The sequence below is a fragment of the Gordionus sp. m RMFG-2023 genome, chromosome 5 (assembly GCF_954871325.1).
Source record: "Gordionus sp. m RMFG-2023 chromosome 5, tfGorSpeb1-WG-v2, whole genome shotgun sequence".
NCBI classification, from domain to species: Eukaryota; Metazoa; Nematomorpha; class Gordioida; order Chordodea; family Parachordodidae; genus Gordionus; species Gordionus sp. m RMFG-2023.
The window spans coordinates 31,371,368-31,392,490 of NC_088779.1; the positions used below are offsets into that span (position 1 = coordinate 31,371,368).

At 31.1% G+C, this 21,123-nt stretch overlaps 1 long non-coding RNA gene across 1 annotated transcript; it reads right to left on the reverse strand.

The window, feature by feature from the left end:
* Window positions 1-8,703: 8,703 nt before the first annotated feature.
* Window positions 8,704-9,241, reverse strand: LOC135930071 (uncharacterized). Its single transcript, XR_010572720.1, has 3 exons — window positions 9,097-9,241; window positions 8,968-9,057; window positions 8,704-8,925 (listed from the first exon to the last, which is right to left on the reverse strand). It is a non-coding gene; the product is annotated as an uncharacterized LOC135930071 (long non-coding RNA).
* Window positions 9,242-21,123: the final 11,882 nt, after the last annotated feature.

A 21,123-nucleotide genomic window follows, 5' to 3' on the forward strand; every position in this document is an offset into this window, starting at 1 on the left:
AAAACGTTCCATTGTTAAATTCATCGAAGAAACGAGATATTTTATTTTAAAAGTTCCGCCACTGATGGTGATATTCTTTTAAAATAAACTAAACATAAAAATCCACAAATAATAAAAGTGATCTTTACATTTTTTTAAAAAATGTAATAGATATCAGACCTGCATTGGTACCATTTGCAAGGCCTGGCTCAAATTCTTCAGCCAGACCTGGATTTTTTAAAAATATATTAAATTTTTATAACTAATAATGGCAATTTAAAACGGTTTTAAAACATATGGCCTGGCCCTGTTATATTTTAAAAAAATTTAGGCCTACGGGTATTTTAAAAAAATCGTTTTTAAGCCCTACTGGGGATATTTAAAACAATAACATGCTCTCTGGCCAGTGTACAGAACCCAGGCTGGACTTAAGGCTGGGCCAGCAAGTCTCTGATAATATAATCAATCGACTCTTTCAAAAATTAATACATCTGTTAAAATAAATTGATTTACCATATAAAATATATGCAAAAAAAAATGGAAACTTCAACATGCACAATATGACAAAATGGGCAAGTCACTGAAACTTGAGGAAATTTTTAATGTGATCAGACAAATCTAAAAATTTAATATTTTTTCAAGTTATTACAATCTTAATAAAAATGGATATGATCATTACTCGGTCAACATAGCAAAAACTTAATAGACCAAAATAATATATCAACCATACTCAACATATTGAGCGCATGGAGAGATCTTAGGCAAAATCGCCAGAAGTCGAAGAAAATCTTCCTCTCATTTATATATATGAATATTCCTATTTTGGTAATGTTAAAAATATGTCAAATTTAAGTAAATTAATTAAATTTTTAAAGGATATAAATTTATATAGAACTATTTTCGTTTTTCCTTAAAAAAAATATATAACTATATTAACATTGTTTATATATTATGTTTATTCAAATAATTTGCTTGTATTTGATTTAATAGCCCAAACTTAGTAGTATCCATAGCAGATGCCTTTTAAATTTTTTTAAATAATATACTCAATTTGTAATGTAAAATTAGAGAATTGTGAAAATTTTAACAAGAAAATAATATGCAATTCTTAAAATAATTAAGTAATGTAACTTTGAATTATTATTACATCAAAAAATTTCCACTCATATCCATATAATCGTGTATCTATTATTTTTAAATAAAAAAATTTCCTCAAGTTTCAGTGACTTACCATAAAATGAATTATATCATTAAAAAGATGTACTATTTGCTTGCTTTTTAAAAAATACCCAGCAATGTGTGAGCAAAGCATGCTTACCATAAATAAGGCCTACATAATTTTCAAAATTTCACCGTACAGAAATGTTTAACTTAACAGTATATTTATTTATTTTTTTACCCCTTTTTTTTTTTGAATAAATTGGTTTTATTTTTCTTTAAAACAATAAAAAAAATATAATTGATAATAATTATGAATTTCCACTTTTTTTTAGTTTATATAAGATTATTATTATTTTTTTTTATAAATATTAAATTATTATTTATTTTTTTTTACATAATAAATATTAAAAATATTTATATAATGACGTTCAAGATGACTGCGCGAAACAAAAAAAAAATATTAAAATAAAACTTCAAACAAAAAAAATATTTATATAATGACGTTCAAGATGACTGCGCGAAACAAAAAAAAAATATTAAAAATAAAATTTCAAACAAAAAAAATATTTCATGACTCATACAAAAAAAATAATAAAACTATTTATAACACGCCCCCATTAAATGAAAACCCTTGAACATACAAAAAAAATTTAAAATTGTTGTTTAACAAAGATAAACAAGGGGGTTTTGTACATAAAATCAAAATGTAATTATTTATTATTCTCTACATATGTTAACATAAATAAAAAAAAATATATGATGTAAAATATCTTATCGTAATTTTTCCCGAAAATCTATTAAAGAAAATGATATTTTAAAAAAAAATTGTTTTATTATTACTAAATTTGTAAAATTTATTCTGGTCCCATTACATCCTCCAACAATTCCTGAATCTCAGAGGCCGACAAATCAACCATCGGCCACTCTTCAGCGTAATAGGCCCTGGGACTCGCCTCCGGCGCTTCTTCTCGAAACGGCTCAATAATCCCCACCGGTCGCCCCATCGCAGTTATGGATGGATCTTGTTGCGGCATTGCCTCTATCGTCAAAGGCGGCAAAATGGTCCTAACTGGGCGTGCGTCGCTCCTTCCCGGGCTTCGGCTTCTGTGGCTCGTCGTTTCCCTATTATCATTTAAGTCTTGCCTACGATTTGGCCCACGGGGGCACCGCATTCGCAAATGACTAGGCGAACCACACAAGTAACAAGAACGTCTCCTCCTCGAGCGCATGCTGAGGTGCCGGGGCTCCGGCAATTCGGAGTGATCTAAATTGTTCGTTATTATTCCGGACACTCCCCTTTGGACCGGGGGCGATCTACTGTTTCGGCGTATTGGAGGCGAATGGTCTATTATGCTTCGGTAATTCAAAGGCGAGATCGGTCGCCCATCCTCATTAACATATCCTCGATAAATACTTATCCTAACGGTTAAATTCTCCCAATATATGCACCGATGCCTCCCCGACATTCCTTAACCTCCAACATTATTAGCACCGGTTACCATTATTATTATTGATCCCCCTTTTTTTTTAAATTTGATTTAATCTCGGAATTGCTGAGGTATTATCATCTTGGGTTAATTATTATTATCGATTTTTTTTTATTAAATTTGATTTAATCTCGGAACTGCGGAGGTATTATCATCTTGGGTTAATTATTATTATTAGTATTATTATTTTCTATGTGCTTCAACTCGAGAATTGCTAAGATATCTATCCCTCTCTCCTCGCCGCATCATGGCTAGATTTCAATCTTTCAGACTCTACTCTCTTCCGTATCTGTTCTACGTGTCTAACTCCTTCCTTTCCGTCCACGAATTTTACTCTCACCATTTTATGCCCCATGTTCTGTATAATTATTCCTGACTCCCATTTTCGGGTACCTCCAAAAATTCTCGCCCATACGGTCTGACCATTCACAAATTCACACTGATTATCCATTGAATTTTCCTCCTGCGCCGGTTTGGGTCTTAAGAAATCCAACTGAATACGAGTTCTACGGCCCAAAAACTTTTCTGCTGGGGACAATTCCTCTCCCTTTCGACTATTGTTATAATACGCAATCGCTATCCAAATCTCTCCACCCCCATATTTCGACTTCCTCAACCAACTCTTTACCACCGCCACCATCCTTTCCGCCTGCCCATTCGAGCTTGGGTGGTAAGGAGGTGCCAAAATGTGTCTCGCCCCAGTTTCAGTACAAAAAACTTTAAATTGTTTACTTATAAAAGCGGGTCCTCCATCCGACACGACTATTTCCGCTACCCCAAACTTTGCCCAAAGATCTTTTAACGTCTTAATTACCACTTGCGTTGTTAACCCCTTTACTTCTTGATACTCTACCCATTTTGAGTAAGCGTCCACTACGAGGAGATATATTTTATTTTCGAAGTCGAAAAAGTCTAAGTGTACTCTTTCCCATGGTTGAGTAGCCCTAGGCCAAATACTTTTCTTGTCCTTTCGAGGCATACTTGCCCATGAATTACACATTTCACAACTTCTCACCATATTCTCGATTTCTTTATTCATGCCAGGCCACCATACGTATTCCCGCCCCCATTGTTTCATTCGTTCCATACCCTGATGTCCAGCATGGATCATTGTCTTTACTGCCTCCCGCAATCTGGACGGCACCACTCCCCGACTTCCTCGTACCACACACTCGTCCACTATCGTTAGCTCTTTCTCCACTTGCTTGAACTTCTTGTCCCCATCTCGCCATTGCTTCCGACCCAATATGCACGCTTTGATTCTCGTCAACTCGCGATCTTTTAAAGTAGCATTTTTGAGTTGTTCCCATGCAACTGGTCCTCCTTTAGATATTCCGACTATCGCTCTAATCAACCCGTGCTCATCCTCTTCATCCATATCTTTCGACCTACTCGTTTCGCAATCCTCTCCCGCTCCACATCTAGAAAGAATATCCGGTAAGTAATTTTCTCTTCCTCGTCGGTATTTCACTTGCACGTCGAAACTGCCTACCAGCAATAGCCATCGCTGCAACCTAGGCGACAACATGAGCTCCTTGTTGTCCTTTCTGAAAAGATGAACCAAGGGCTTGTGATCCGTATATATGACAAATCGACGTCCGATCAAGTATTCCCGACATTTAGTCAATCCAAATATAACCGCTAGCGCTTCTTGTTCGATCACTGAATATCTTGTCTCGGCCTCTCTAAAGATTCTTGAGAAAAATAAAATAGGTCTCTCCAATTCGTCTATACAATGTAATAGCGCTCCACCCACACCCCTATTTGAAGCATCAACGGCCAATATCACTGGCACATCGTTATCAAAACATACTAGTACTGGTTCCCTTCCAATCCTCAATTTCAACTCCTCAAAAGCCTCCTCCTGTTCAATCTTCCATTCAAATCTTTCTCCTTTCTTTAACAATTTATACAACGGCGCCGCTATCTGCGCGAAGCCTTCCACAAAACGGTGATAATAATTCACCATTCCTAAGAAAGCTTGTACTTCCACTTTATTATTAGGCTTCAACATGCTTGTTATATTTGCCATATTTTTGTCTAAAGGTCTGACCTCTTTCCCATTGATTTTATGCCCCAAATATACGATTTCTGATACTCCCAACACACTTTTTTCAACGCTTGCCCGCAATCCTTTATCCTTGATCCTTTTGAACACCTCCTCCAATCTTCGTTCGTGTTGCTCGGGAGTCTTTCCCATCACTAATACGTCATCCATGTAGTAAAATACTCCCTCTAGTCCTTGAAAAACTGCCGCCATCGTTCGTTGAAAAATTGGAGCCGACACGCTAAGTCCAAACGGCAATCTACAGAAGGCATACAATCCCTTCGGAGTCGTGATCGTTAATAGCTTTTGTACCTCGGGTTTCACCTTCAATTGTAAGTAAGCGTTCGAAAAGTCCACCTTTGAAAAATATATGCTACCCTTTAAATTAGCTAATATTTCTTCAATCCGAGGTAACGGATATTTTATCTCCACAACCCACGGGTTTAGCGTGACCCGAAAATCAGCGCATAAACGAAGCTTTCCATTGGCCTTCTTCACGGGTACTAACGGTGTTGCCCATTCGCTATATTCCACTGGACAAACAATGCCCTTCTGCACCCACTGCTCCAATTCCTTGTCTACTTCATTTCGCCATTCGAACGGTATCCGACGTAATGCACAAAACTTGGGCACATATCCCTCCTTTAATTTGATATCCACTTCATAATCTCGGAGACAACCCAACTTCTCATCAAAAATCTCCTTGTAATTTTTCATCAAGTTTCTCACTCCCTCTTGTACTTTGATCATACCAAATTCTATCTCTCTATCCCGCAATTCCCTCTCTTCCCGTCGTCTCGTTTCCTTTCCATCCATTTCCATTTGTTGGCTATGTGTTCCCTTAGTATTTCCTTGTTCCAAATCATCATCTTCTCTAGTCTCTTCTTCTGGCAACATTATTTTCCCATCTGCCAATCTCTCCAGCTCCGCTTCAAACTTTCCTTGATCATGAATTTCTTTCTGTTCTTCAGTATCATTTCTTTCTTCCTTTCTCCCAAAGTCGCGACAACTCCTAAAATTCTCTCCAATACCTCCCCTAAAATTCTCCCCAATACCTCCCCTATAGTTCCCCCCAAAACCTCCCTTATAGTTCCCCCCAAAACCTCCCCTACAGTCTCTAACAACCCTATTATCCTCTCTTCTCCTTTCCCCATCCAAAAAGGTTTCAATTCCTGGCAATCTCTCTCCATACCACAAATTCATATCTCTATTTTCTTCATATCTTGCAACAGGTAAAAATACACCACACCATGCGAATACCCCCAAAAACCACAATCTGGACCAATTCGGGTGATCCAATCCCATCCCACTACTGACTCTACTTTTCGATCTACTATCCATAAGTCCAAAATCTCCACTCTATTCTCTAATATCACCTTTAACTCCACCCTTCCCATCACTGCGACTTCTGATCCATCCAACTGACGGATCTTGATGTCCTCCCGTTTAATTATCCCTTCCGACCAAATACTCTGATATTTCTCATATCCCATCACGGATATGGCTGCCCCGGTATCAAATAACATGGATACCATATTTCCATTCAAATTTATCCAAACTCTAGGGCAAGGATCATGTATCCTTTCCTCTTGTATCATATATATGCTTTTTGATACCCAATCTTTCTCACTATAATCTAATCTTTCCATCTCTTTCGCCCAAAGCCCCCCGACCTTTGCGGCATGCTCTTTGCCATCATATAGTCACAAATACTCGCAATCTCTCGCCCCATGTCCTTCCTTCCGGCAACGGAAACAGATTCTATTCTGCTCTTTATTCACAGCCAAAAATGGTACTCCTACCTCTTTATTTTTTTCACTTTCTATAATTCTAACATTTGGAGCACTTTGCCCCATGTCCCTCTGCGGAAAACCGCCTCTAGTTTTGAAATTACCCACATTGCATTCCTCCCTATTATGACCAAATCGACCACAACCTGCACATCGTAGCTTATCACGTCTTCCTGAACAAAACGTGGCTATATGTCCATATTTTCCACATTCAAAACATTTCGTTTCTTGGCAATCTCTGACCATATGTCCCTGTCTTCCGCAATTATAACAATTCATTCTCCCCCTTACTCTTGAATCAAAGTTGGGTCTCATTTCTCCTCTCCTTCCCTGTGAACTTTCTCTAGGTCCCCTATATGTCCCCAATCTCTGATTAGTATATGAATCTCTCCTTTCAGGCCTATAGGTTAATTTATCTAATTCGCTATCCGTCCACCCATTAATTAACTCCTGCACTGGGAACCATGTTATCTTTCCCATAACATCCTCTTCCCCATTATGTCCTTCTATAGTCAATGTCTGCCCCTTTATTTTCACACTTCGACTTCTTCTCAACTTTCTTCCCCATATTAAGCTACACATCCATATTACTAATATAACCAATGCCCCAAAAATATTATACTGTATTTCCCAGTATTTTACAAATTTTAAACTTTTCATTTCGACCTTATAAAAAATTTATAATTAATTTCAAAATAAAAATTTTTGTTATTTGTAATGTTAATAGATATGATATTATTAATAGTGTAAACAACCCAATAATACACATGTACATCTACAGTTAATAAGTCTAAAGATACGACAAAAATTTGGGCAAATTTTGTGTAACAGATTTACAACTCGTAAAATTCGGACAGCACTTCCGTACGATAAGACTTTTTTTTTATTTTGAGAGAGAAGAGAAAAAAAATAAAATAAATGGACAGCTGATGTCGATGATGAAGACGATGTACAATTCACTTCAAGACTCAAATACCACTATATGATATTTTTCACTCGAAGACTCAAATACCACTATATGATATTTTACCGTAGATGTAGATGAAGACGATGTACAATTCACTTCAAGACTCAAATACCACTATATGATATTTTCCACTCGAAGACTCAAATACCACTATATGATATTTTACCGTAGATGTAGATGAAGACGATTTCACTTCAAGACTCAAATACCACTATATGATATTTTCCACTCGAAGACTCAAATACCACTATATGATATTTTACCGTAGATGTAGATGAAGACGATGTCACTTCAAGACTCAAATACCACTATATGATATTTTCCACTCGAAGACTCAAATACCACTATATGATATTTTACCGTAGATGTAGATGAAGACGATGTACACTTCACTTCAAGACTCAAATACCACTATATGATATTTTCCACTCGAAGACTCAAATACCACTATATGATATTTTACCGTGTAGATGAAGACGATGTACACTTCACTTCAAGACTCAAATACCACTATATGATATTTTCCACTCGAAGACTCAAATACCACTATATGATATTTTCCACTCGAAGACTCAAATACCACTATATGATATTACGACAACCGCACTAACCAGGTTGCTTTGTATAAACACGGCACCAATTTCAAAATTTCACCGTACAGAAATGTTTAACTTAACAGTATATTTATTTATTTTTTTACCCCTTTTTTTTTTTGAATAAATTGGTTTTATTTTTCTTTAAAACAATAAAAAAAATATAATTGATAATAATTATGAATTTCCACTTTTTTTTAGTTTATATAAGATTATTATTATTTTTTTTTATAAATATTAAATTATTATTTATTTTTTTTTACATAATAAATATTAAAAATATTTATATAATGACGTTCAAGATGACTGCGCGAAACAAAAAAAAAATATTAAAATAAAACTTCAAACAAAAAAAATATTTATATAATGACGTTCAAGATGACTGCGCGAAACAAAAAAAAAAATATTAAAAATAAAATTTCAAACAAAAAAAATATTTCATGACTCATACAAAAAAAATAATAAAACTATTTATAACAATAATCAAAAGATTTTTTTTGTTTATATAGTAAAGAAATAACCTATATTTAATTTGTGACAAAAGGTATAGGGAATAATCAAAATTTAGCATATAAAAATTTTATTGTTAATAAGTTTTTTCAATTAATTTTTCAAATTTTCTTAAGAATTAAAATTAGAAAAATAAATATTTTTCTCACAACTATGAAATATCTCCATTCTTTTCTTTATTGTATGAAATATCAAGCATATTGATGTTTATAGTTAATTTTTCACAATTAAAATCAATATTAATCACCAATAAATCTGAATTTATTATAATTTGCACCAAGCATTATAAAATAAATATGCCATTGTATATATTAAAATCTACATATTAGTTTTTGATTAAATTCAAATATAAGGCAGCAATTTCTTCTTTACTTTGCAATTTTTCAAGTCCCTATACAAAAAATAAAATGAATTTATAGGCTAATAATGATACAATATGATTTTCTGGGTTTCCATTAGTTAATCTAATATCTCTTTTTAACATAGGCCTATTAAAATAACCAGCAACGTGTCGCGCATTTGGCTAAAATACTACTATGATCAGTAATTGATAAAATGATACCTTATGAATAAAAACAAGATGAATTGCTGGTAGTATGAAAGCTGGAGCCACAAAAAATGTGGCGTACAAGACAAAACTTGGAACTATTTCATACCATCCCATAAATTTAACTTTAAATTGCTATTTTATTATAAAAGTGATTGACCATTTTGACATTGAAAGATTTTTAATGTTATAAAAAGAATCCGATAATAAAAATTTATTAATGATTATAATATAAAATAATTTTAGTGTTTTGGCACGTATCTGTTATTAATAACATTTAAACTATTTAGCCATAGAATACTACGGTTTAAATCACCATCACTTATTTTGAAAATATTTTTGAATCTCTGAAGGTGAAGCTGAAGAAGATCATGTAAATATTTGGTGTAAAAAGTCATTTTTTAAAATGTATTTTATTTTATTTAGTATTCAGAGTCAGACCATATAAATAATTTCCAATAATAATATATTTAAAAAATAACATTACATTTTTAAAAAAAATTATATAAGCGATGGTATCTTCTCTAGATGTTAGAATTAAAATATAGATTTTTTATGCCTAGCTTTGATAGTTCATTGCACATGGGCGGAACCAGGATTCTCCTAAGAGGAGGGGGGATTAAAAAATTTTCTTAGTATAGTTATAAAATATTTTTACAAAATAGAAAGGCAATTTTAATTTAAAAAAATTTTAAATATATGAAAATGGTTAAGGGATTATATTAAAAAGAAAGTCTGGAACGAATAGAAAATATATTTTTATTTTTATATAAAATATAAAATTACATATATCATAGGCGTAGCCAGGGGGGGGGGCAAGGGGAAAATCCCCCCTTTCAGATATTTATTACTTTTTGTGAATATCATTTTAAGCTAATAAAAAATATCCCCCTTAGTCCTCCCCCTACTCCCTGACCCCCAAAAATGTTGCATATATCTTAAACAATAATTTGAAAGAGAGGTTGATATATTTTTTATAAAACTATTCATCATAATTTATACATTTTTGGAAAAAAGCATTTATATATAAAAAAAGTGAACCAAAAATGCTTTTTAAGAGATGGAATATAAGCCAAAGATAAGTCTCAAGACAAAAGTGAAATGTATTATAATTATTAATAATAGATCCATAAAATTACTAAATAATATAATATATCAAATATAATTTTTTATAAAGTGAGTAATTTTAATTTATTTATCTTAATAAAATTAAACTCTAATTATAAAACTATTGATAAAATTAAATCATAAATTAAATAAAAAAATAAAAACACAATACAAACAGTGGAATATTATATGTCGTAGATTTACAGTATATCTAATTTTATCAATTATCAAATGACAATCAAGTAATTTTTACCAATATAGCGAATTAAATATTTTACAGAAAACTATAAAATATTGATAAGAGGACATTAGAAATTATCTTTTAAAGACATTGTGCGATGAATAATATGAAGATTAATTTTTAATAAATTTTTTATTTAAAAATTATGTTAAAAAAATAATTTAAATTTTATTTTGTAGCTTAATAAAGGTTCTTTAAAATGACATAAAAATTAATATAATGGACATTTTATTAATATCGAAAACCGGAAGTGTATAACCGGGAATGGCCATAGAAAAAAAAGGTATTTTTTTCAAAATTTTTTTTCTTTAGATAGATATCACACTGTTTTATATTTGTACAAAATTCTAGACTGGGATCAACATGAGTTTAGGAGTTATCACTCTTTATATGACTAAAATTGAACAAATTTAATATTAATATCATCATATTTTAATTTAATGAATAGTTATGAAATAATGTTAATTTAAAAATTATGTCTAAATAATAGGCCCTTACTTTTTTTTATCTTAATAAAAAAAAATTGAGAAGTGGCTGGGATAATGAGTTGTTTAAAACTTTAGTTAAATTTTATCTCGATAATCTACGAAAATTGAAATTCAACATTAAATTTTCCCCCATATATTCAAAAAAAAAGAAAGGCTTAATATATTATTTGACGAGAATTCTATAGATTATAAAACATTCAAACAATGGATAACAGTTAATCGAACTACTTTCGAAACAGCTGACAAAATCCGCTGACGAATTTGTAGATTATTTAATTGAATAAATAAACAATTTAATTCCTCATTTGTTTATAGCTTCACGATAATCATTAATTCGAAACGTTGGCGAGTTCTTAGTTATTTCAGACTTCTCAGAAAACTATGCATTTGTAGTGCAGAACCATGCACAAGGATTTAATCAGACCAATAATCAAGCCACTATCAACTCCTATAATTTATTACCGTGAGACCAACATAATAAAACATGTAAATTTAGTGGTTATATCAGATTGATTAAAGCACAACGCATGTGCATTTTATTTATTTTAAAAATTGATCGTATACTTGAAGGAAAGATTTAACAGAGTGGCTAAAATTTATTCTTTTTCTGATGGAGCAGTAACCAATATAAAAATAAAATTGGGATAAAGGCTGAGTGACATTTTTTGAAACCGCACAAGGTAAAAGTCCATGCGACATTTTGGGGGCCGTTACTAAACGGTTAGCAGCTCGAGCACTTGCAACGTCCATATGAACATCACATATTGACAATAATGGATTTATTTAACTATGCAAGAAATAATATCTATGGGGTAAATTATATATTTGTGAGCAATAATGAATATATGAACATAAAAATTTATCTTAAAAGCAGATTTTTGAGAGCAAGGAGAATTTCTGGAACACAAAGTTCCAAGCTTTTATTCCCCTAGACGAAAACAAAAGTCATAATTTATTAAAATTCCTTGGATGATTATAATATATGATATATTTTAATTATAAATTTTTGATTGTATTATATGTAATGCAATTTGAGGCAAATAAAGTTATAAATATGTTTAGAATTATTTTGTCAAGTAACTTTGAGAAATTTAATTAAAGTTTTAAACAACTCATTATCCCAGCCACCTCTCAAATTTTTTTATAAAGATAAATAAGAGTAAGGGCATATCATTTAGACATAATTTTTAAATTAACATTATTTCATAAATATTCATTAAATTAAAATATGATGATATTAATGTTAAATTTGTTCAATTTAAGCCATATAAAGAGTGATAACTCCTAAACCCATGTTGATCCCAGTTTAGGATTTTGCACAAATATAAAGCAGTGTGATATCTATCTACAGAAATAAAATTTTGAAAAAATAATACCTTTTTCTATGGCCATTTTCGGTTTTACACATCCGGTTTTCGATATTAATAAAATGTTCATCATATTTATTTTTATGTCATTTTAAAGAACATTTATTAAGCTATAAAATACAATATAAATTATTTTTCTAACATAATTATTTCTCGAGATATTTGAAAATAAATGAAGTGCATTTTGTCAAAAATGTACCATTTTTCCGCGCTTTTAACGGCCATATTTTAGCGGGTAAACAGTGTTGTAGATAAAATATAATTTTTTTCTTAGTTCTAGTATATACTACCAGTATACAAAATTTAAGAAAAATTGAAGGGGGTGGGGTCGGGTTGAAAATCGACTTTTTTTTGTTGATTTGATATGGAATTGACCATATATGAAATGTCAATCAAAAGGGGATCTTTTGAAATAATTTTGTTTTTTAGTGGAGATTAATAAAGAATAAATATCAGATGTTGCTTTGTCTATGTATTAGATGTTGCTTTTGATGTAGTTGGAACAAATTATATTTTATGTTATTATTTCGCGTTGAAATGTGTTGGAAAGAATTATTGATTTTTTTTTTCGCGAAGATTTGTTATTTTTTTTATTTTAAATAGTTTTAATGGTTTAGTGTAGATTAGATATATTTTATTTTTAATAATATTGTTTTGTTGTTTTAAAAAGTTTATGTTTTTTTTTTCAAATATTATTTCTATTTCTACAATGTCTATATAAAGAGAATTTTGGTAAAAAGTTTGCGTTTTAGTAAAGAGAAGAACAAGTTATAATTGTAAGAATTAAAAAGCTACCATTGTAAGAATTAGAAATAAAATAAAAGAATATCAAATAAAAGAAAAATAAATACATTTATATTTTAACTAGAAAAAAAAAATTACATTTATATTACGTGATAACGTGATACCTTATAAAAAAACGCTTTCGCCCTTTAGTTCTGGATACAACACGTTAGGTTTTCCTCATAATCCATCTAACTAGACAAATTAAAAATGGGGATAAAGATGAGCCGCGCGAACTTGTACACCTAATAGTCCTAGGACTATCACTTAAACGTCTGTGGGCTGGGGAATGGTCAAAAATAAGCACAGCCCACAACCGTAAAATGCTTATATACTTAATTACTTTAAAGGCGAAGGGGGACCTTTTTTAATCACAAGTTACATTAGATATATGATGGGAAAATTAAGAGCAAATAATGAATGGAAAGGAAAAATAAGTCAGATAAGAATGAGAAGAGAGAAAAGGCAGCGAAGGTAAAAGAAAGGAAAATAAACAAAAGTAAAAATTATCTGTTTCTAGGAGGAGTTTATGGGAGATTTAAATAATTTTAATTTTATCCTTAGCAGTTTCTTTATTCAACCTTAGAAAGTGTTTCGTGTTTACATTTAAATCCATTATATCCTTTATTGCACTATAAAACCATAAAGTTTTAAACTTCTCATAAGTTTTGCCGTTGAAGGAATATAACCAGTTTATCGCCTCGAGAGGCTATTATTTGTATGATTTCTCAGAATATGAGCAAAAATGGTGAGACGCTTCTTTTTTAAAGTCACATGTACTTGAGTGTGGCGTGACCTCTTCCAAAGGTTATCATTTGAGATAATGTTGGGGTAAAAGATGCCATTTATTATTCTAACACATTTGTTGACAAACGTCTGTAGTTTCCTGGTTTCTGTCTTTGTTATCTCCCATATGTCACAGCCATAAAGGAGAATTGGTATAATGGTGGAATTAAAGATTCGTAGCCTAGTGTAAACCGATATCTCCCTGAATCTCCACAGTTTGAAATATTTATAAAAAGCACCTCTTGCATTTTGAATTCTGATAAGACCAAATTTTGGGCCTCCTCCAGCTTTTAGCAATCATCACCAAGTCGTCCGCATAACAAATTACCCTATTCTCCATGAACCATGACTGATTGATCCAAGTTCCAAAAGATTTGCGGCCCCAGCGAATCTCTAATTATTTTATTCATAACTACATTAAACAGCAGCGGGAAGGCGACACATCCTTGCTTTACTCCTTTTTTTGTTCTAAAGGGGGGGGGAGAAACTTTATTAATGAGTATAAACGAGGAAAAAGTTACTATAGTGTGTCTTAAGAATCCTAATGAGATTTACGTCAATGCCGCATCCCTCTAAGATTGCCAGCAAAGTATCATGAATAAGGTTGTCAAAATCACGCTTGAAATCAACGATAAAACAGTAATTTGTACTTTTTGCACTTCTGTATTATTACCTTCAATGCCAATATTGGTTCATTGATATTCCTATTTAGGCGATAAGCGCAGATGTATTTAGACAGGAGATTTGGTGTGGAAGCAAGAATACGGTTTTTTAGAAGGATCATGAAAACTTGGATATAATAGATGTAAGATCAATGGCTCTATTATCTTTAAATTTGATAGGATTCAGGGTTTTGGGGATAAAAAATTGTCATATTCCAGTCTGCTGGCATCCTCCCCGAGAGCCAAATCTTATTGAACAGCCTCAGCAAGAGCTGAGAGACCTCTGAGGGGGCTGTTTCAGATGTTTCCCTAATATCTTATCAGGACCTGGGTATTTATTATTCCTAAGTTTTTTAATGGCCTTAGCTATTTTCGCCACCAAAAAATTAGCGTCAGATGGTACTACGATATGGCTAGGATGGTATTACGATTGTCCTCCTGGAATCAAAGATTTGTAATGATCCAACCACAAAGCCATCTGTTTGTCCGGGTAGGTTATCAATTTATTATTTTCAAGTCTGATTGATGGGAAAGGCTTGAATACTTTTGCGTTACAGAAAAGTTTGAGCTTTTTGTAGGCGTCGTAAATTCTGTTTTCCCTCATATCTCTGTCAATCTCGAACGCTTTCTTTGCTATGTAGATCCTTCTGTCCCTCCTAAGGAGTCTATGGATTGTAGTCCTAGGGGAACCATCACATCTTTCAAGTGACTTGAGTTCCGCTATCAAGAGAACAGTGTCTTCAGATAACCATTCATGCTTCGGGGGAGAACTATTAATGTTGGGAAGATCATTGCAGGGAAGGCCTAAAATAAAATAATCTTAAAGGATGACCAACATGTATCAGTAGAATCAGACTCCTATGTAATTTCGCATAATGCCCTATCTCTTAAGTTTTGGCCTAAGAGCAGCTTCACCTCAGGTCGTTGTAGATTCTTGGCATTTATTGTCCAGGGAGGATATCTGGACTGATAAGTGGGGAACCGTTGACCCATAAATTCTTTATGAGGAGGTTTGCTTTGATTAGCTTATGATTTGAGATATTTATGTTCCCTATTTTACACCAGTAAACCAACCATGAATGTTGGAAATTAAAAAATCGATCTGAGAGCGTTGTTCCTCCTATAGGTTAAAATATAGCTTTCATTGTGGAAGAAAAAGGTGTCCTCGATTTTAATACTATCGTCTTGATTTGGTTGTGAAATGGCCGCATTCCCAATTACTCCATCATTTATGAAGGACTCCTCCTTCCCAATCCTGATATTCAAGTCCCGCAAGATTATCAAATTACGGCTATTAAAAGATAACATACGATGTTTTCAAGGTGGTCTAAGAAGGAGAGCCTATCACCTCTGTAGGTGGAGCATAGACATTTATTAGGATCGTTCTTTTGAAAGAGGTATTTAGTTACAGCAGGCCACAATTATTTATATACTCTCTTACTAATTAGGAAGGCAACCCCTGACCAATCATTTAAAGTAGTGCCCATATACAGTACAAAATTATTAAAATTGGCCATATTGTTGTTATAGTGGGTTTCTTGTATCACGATTACATCCATTTTCTCTTCAGCCATTCCTAAGAAGAACCGTTAACTTGCTTTTTAAGCCATTTATGTTAAACGAAGACAAGAGAAGGCTTCCCTTTAACCCTATCGGATGCTATCAAAAAAATTCAAACAGATAATAGTAATACCTTTACTCTTACTGAATAATTATCTCATGTACCTTTTATACTAGAAAGATAAAAGTATAAGAATAAGGTAGCAAAATTCAGATAAGGTTATGTATAAGGGAGACTATGGTCAAAAGTACAATATCCTCCATACGCTATAATATAGACGACCAACCTAAAGCAATATATTTTATAACCTTACGCTATAATATAGACGATCAGCCTTAAAGCAATATATTATTTAAAAGTAATAGAAAGGTAATATTCATAATTAGGAAAAATACCTATATTTTCCTTAAAAATACAAATAAATATATTTAAATACAAATACAAAATGTTGAATGGCTAAAGACCATAATTATGGCTATTATATGAAAAAGTAGCAGAAGGGTAATATTCATGTTTAAAAAGATGACCTATATTACTTCCCTAAAAAAATCATACAAATTATATTTGAATACAAAAATGTGCAATACGATATATGAAAGGTTAGAGACCATAATTAGGAGATGCTAAAATAAAGAGAACGGTATCAAAATCTATAAAAAAAATTAATAAAAGCAAGTGATAATCTCTATTACTTTGTGTGCAGGGTTAGAAACAGGAATATGGGTTTATAGTGTCCCTCTCCCGAAACAGAAGTCATCTTTAATGTTACCAAAACAAGAAGGTAGGTATATAAAAACACCTAAGAGATGATGCTTCTGTAATAAAAACTACAAAGATCTTAAGAGATTTACAGATAAGACTTAATAACTACCAACAAGAGATAATTAGTCGCTCCAAAAGCAGAATTTGAAGAAAAATACAAAAAAATTGAAGACAAATTAACGAATAGCTATAAACAAAAACTATAAAAATAAAAAAAATTTTGAAAGGTAATAATCTTGAAAGTCCGGTCATAATAGGTTACTTTATTTGAATTTATCAAAAATGTAATAGCAAAATGATCAATTTTTTTAAAAGGTAAAATTATTGAGTTTACGGGAAAGGATAGGGGATAAAAAAAAAAGGAAGCTAGGAATATGCAAGGTTATTCAATGGAAGAGATGAAACTTAGATAGTTAGAGCGAATGATGGTGTAAGAAGAGTCCTTAGGCTGACAGATTTTTTCGCGGATACGTTTGCTTAATTCTTTAAAAAAAACGTTGCGCTTTGTTACCGAAGGTGGTGAGAATGGAACAGAGGATGGTTATGATCAAGAAAGAATGGTCTAATTATAAATATATATATGTGATATTTTTTATTCTATTTAAATATATACTCTATTTTCCGATTTTTTTTTGTTGAGTAAAAAAAAATTTTCTAGAATAAAATGTTAGCCCAAATTTAAAATTTGGTGTAGATAAATAAAATTAACTTAAAATTCTTCGATGCTTTTAACATTTATTATAAACATACTTTCATTAGTTTAAATCAAATTTTAATTTTTTATGAATTGTCATTATCTGAAATATATTAAATCAGGGTTGGCATGTCGGTCAATTGACCGGTAAAATTCGGTCAATTGACTGGTCAATTGACTGTGACCTGTCAAATACGGTCAAATACTCTAAAATATTAATGACGAATAAATATTTTGATATAATTAACTAGTATGCATTAAAAGCATGTTTATCAATCTTATTAGGTTACAATTATTTAAAAAATTATTTGTATCATGAATTGTTAAAAACAAAAGAATTTTTTTATTGTTAAAATATAAATATGTAATTTTTCTAAATATAGTAATATTTTTAGTTATTTTTTTGCCTAATCATTGCCGTTTCTCGCCTTCTTTATTTTTTTCAATTCATTTTTCTTAAAAAAAATAAAAATACCCGATTTATTATAATCATAATATTATTTTTTCATTCTTATTTTTTAATAAATTTAAATTTTATTTAATATTTAGCCGAGTATAAATTATATTAATTCTCATTTGTTTTACTTACACTTGCTATATTTGGGTTTTAAAATTAATTTTCATTTTAATTGTTCTGGTCAGATTTACGGAATATTAATCAATTCTGGTAAAAGGTTATATATATTATATTATATTTATAATATTAAGAAATTATTGGAATAATTGGTCGATAATTATAAAATAGTTAAGATTGATTAACTTTACAATAATCAAAATCATTTTTTGTTCAATTTTAATATATTAGGGATTATAGTCAAACCAAAGCATCATGTTTGGAAACATTTTCAAGAAGTACGCGATGGTAAATCAGTTAAAGCGGTGTGCAAGTTTTGCATGTCCTATATCACCCACGTTGATAGAATGGTCCAACATTTATTAAGCAGCTGTACTATGTACCCTGTTATAATTAAGGAAAAATTTTATTCAAATTCCAAAATATCAACCTCTACAAAAAATATCACAAATGTAATTTGTAATACTTCTAAGTCTAACTCTAATAAAGAATTGGGTGAAATTAGTGAGAATGATTATCAAATGAACAATATTTTGTCTTGTGACTCAGGAGAATTTGATTCCATTATTTCTAATCAATCTACAAGCAAGGCGATTAAATATAAATCTCAATCTTGTATAACCGGTTTCATAGATAGAATTGATCCCAAAGAAAAAAATGAGCTGGATCAATTGTTTGCAAAGGCTGTATATGCGAGCAATTTACCTTTCCAAATCACTGAAAATCCCTACATCCAAGAATTTTTAAAAAAATACGTCCTATTTACACATTACAGAAGCAGGCAGCTGGCTGGATATCTTCTAGACAAAGCGTCAGGTGATATGGAGGTGAGAGTTGCAGATATAATAGATAAAGCTCCTTACTTATCAATTGTATCAGATGGCTGGAGCAACATAAGAAACGAGAGTATTATTAATTTTATGGTGATGACGCCTGTTCCAGTGTTCTACAAATTTCTAAATACTGAGGAAAATCGCCATACGGCAGATTATATTGCCCAGGAATTTAAAAATGTAATTCTTGAATTGAATCCAGTAAAAGTATATTCTTTAGTTACTGATAATGCTTCTAACATGAAAGCAGCCTGGAGAATTCTAAAATCTGAATCTAATTATAATCATATACAATGTTATGGTTGTGCAGCGCATACATTGCAGTTATTCTTTCACGATTGAACGCCTTCAGTGACCATATTTCAATAATTAAAAAAATTGTTAAATTTTTCAAGAATAAACACATACCAGCTGCAGTATTTTCCCGTAATAAGAATCTTCATGGCATACCATCTACATTAAGTACAATTAGCCAAACAAGATGGGCATCGTCAATAAAATGTATGGAGCAAATTCAAATATGCAAGAAAGCTCTAAAAGCATCAGTTGTTGAAGAAGCTGTTTGTGATATTTGTCCCATAGAAATTACCAATAATATATTAAACGAAGAATTTTGGACGAAAAATTTAAAATTTTTAGCTATACTCCAACCTTTAGCTACCTCATTGTTGAAAGTGCAAGGGGATAAATGTACTTTGGCCCAAGTAAAAAACGAGATGCTTAATTTGGAAAAACACATAATACAATCATGCCATGATTCTATATTTTCTCCATCTTAAGAAAAAAAAATTAAGGTTATGTTTGAAAAGAGAAAAACTGATCTAAATACATGTGCTCACAATGCTGCTTATTTATTGGACCCCCAATATCAAGGGGAGCATCTTACTAATACTGAATTTGATGAAGCATGTAATATAATACAAGAATTGGGTATTTTACAAGGTGGTGATAATCAAAATATTTTGAGTGATATAGTAAATTTCAGAAGCAAAAGCGATATATTTAATAGCCATAATATGTGGAAAGTTGTAACTTCCATAAGAAACAATCAAATTTCGGCCTCAAGTTGGTGGAATGCATTTTGCCCACCTTGCCCATTAAGAAAGTCGCTAATATTTTACTAACATTTCCTAGTTCGACTTCTTCTTCTGAAAGAAATTGGTCGGTTTGGGGCAATATTCACACGAAAAACAGAAATAGATTAAAGGCTTCTACAGCGGGAAAATTAGTAAGAGTGTATCATAATTTAAGATTGATTAAAAATATTAAAGAAAATAATGATATTGAATATGAATCGGAACAATACTTTGCCACGGAGGGTGAAACATTGACTATAGAATGAATTAAAAAATATTATGATATTTATTATTATACATAGATTTATTATAATATTATATAAATGTAAAATAAAGTTAATATTGGTGTAAAAAACATTTATTTGAATTTGACCATATTTGACCGTATTTGACCATATTTGACCGGTCAAATATCGGTCAATTGACCGAATTGTATTTGACCGGTCAAATGCACAACCCTGTATTAAATATCTAATACATAATCTGTGTATGTATTTATGTATAATATTTAAGGTAAAGGAAACATAATAGGTTGCATATTTTTTTTCAAAATCTGTTTTATAGTTTATAAAGTTTGATAAATTATCATCCATTAGATGGCGATAATTTATTTATTTAAATATCATTTTTAAACATTAAAATACAAAAAAAAATACCCCTTTTCGTTTTTTAAAAAAAAACCCAATCTTTGTCAGATCTCAAAGCACTTGAATAAATTAATTCATTAAAATCAAGAATAATATTCCATTAAAAATATTCGATAGAGAAAGATTTCTAGGAAATTCTAACATATTTTAGGATTCTTTTTTTAAACTAGTAAAATGCTAATTTAAATAAAAGCATTAAGTTATGGTTGCAGACTGTTGTCAAGGATATATTGTATTTTTATATGAAAAAGAAATGAGGTCAAAGATATTTTTGTATTTTATTTAAAAAAAATAATAATGTTTTTTTACGATTCGAATATTGTAATTTATTATATATATATATTTTGATTTGTAGAAAAAAAGAATAATGTTTTTTTACGATTCGAAGATTGTAATTTATTATATATATATATTTTGATTTGTAGAAAAAAAAGAATAAAGTTTTTTTTCAGTTTTTTTTT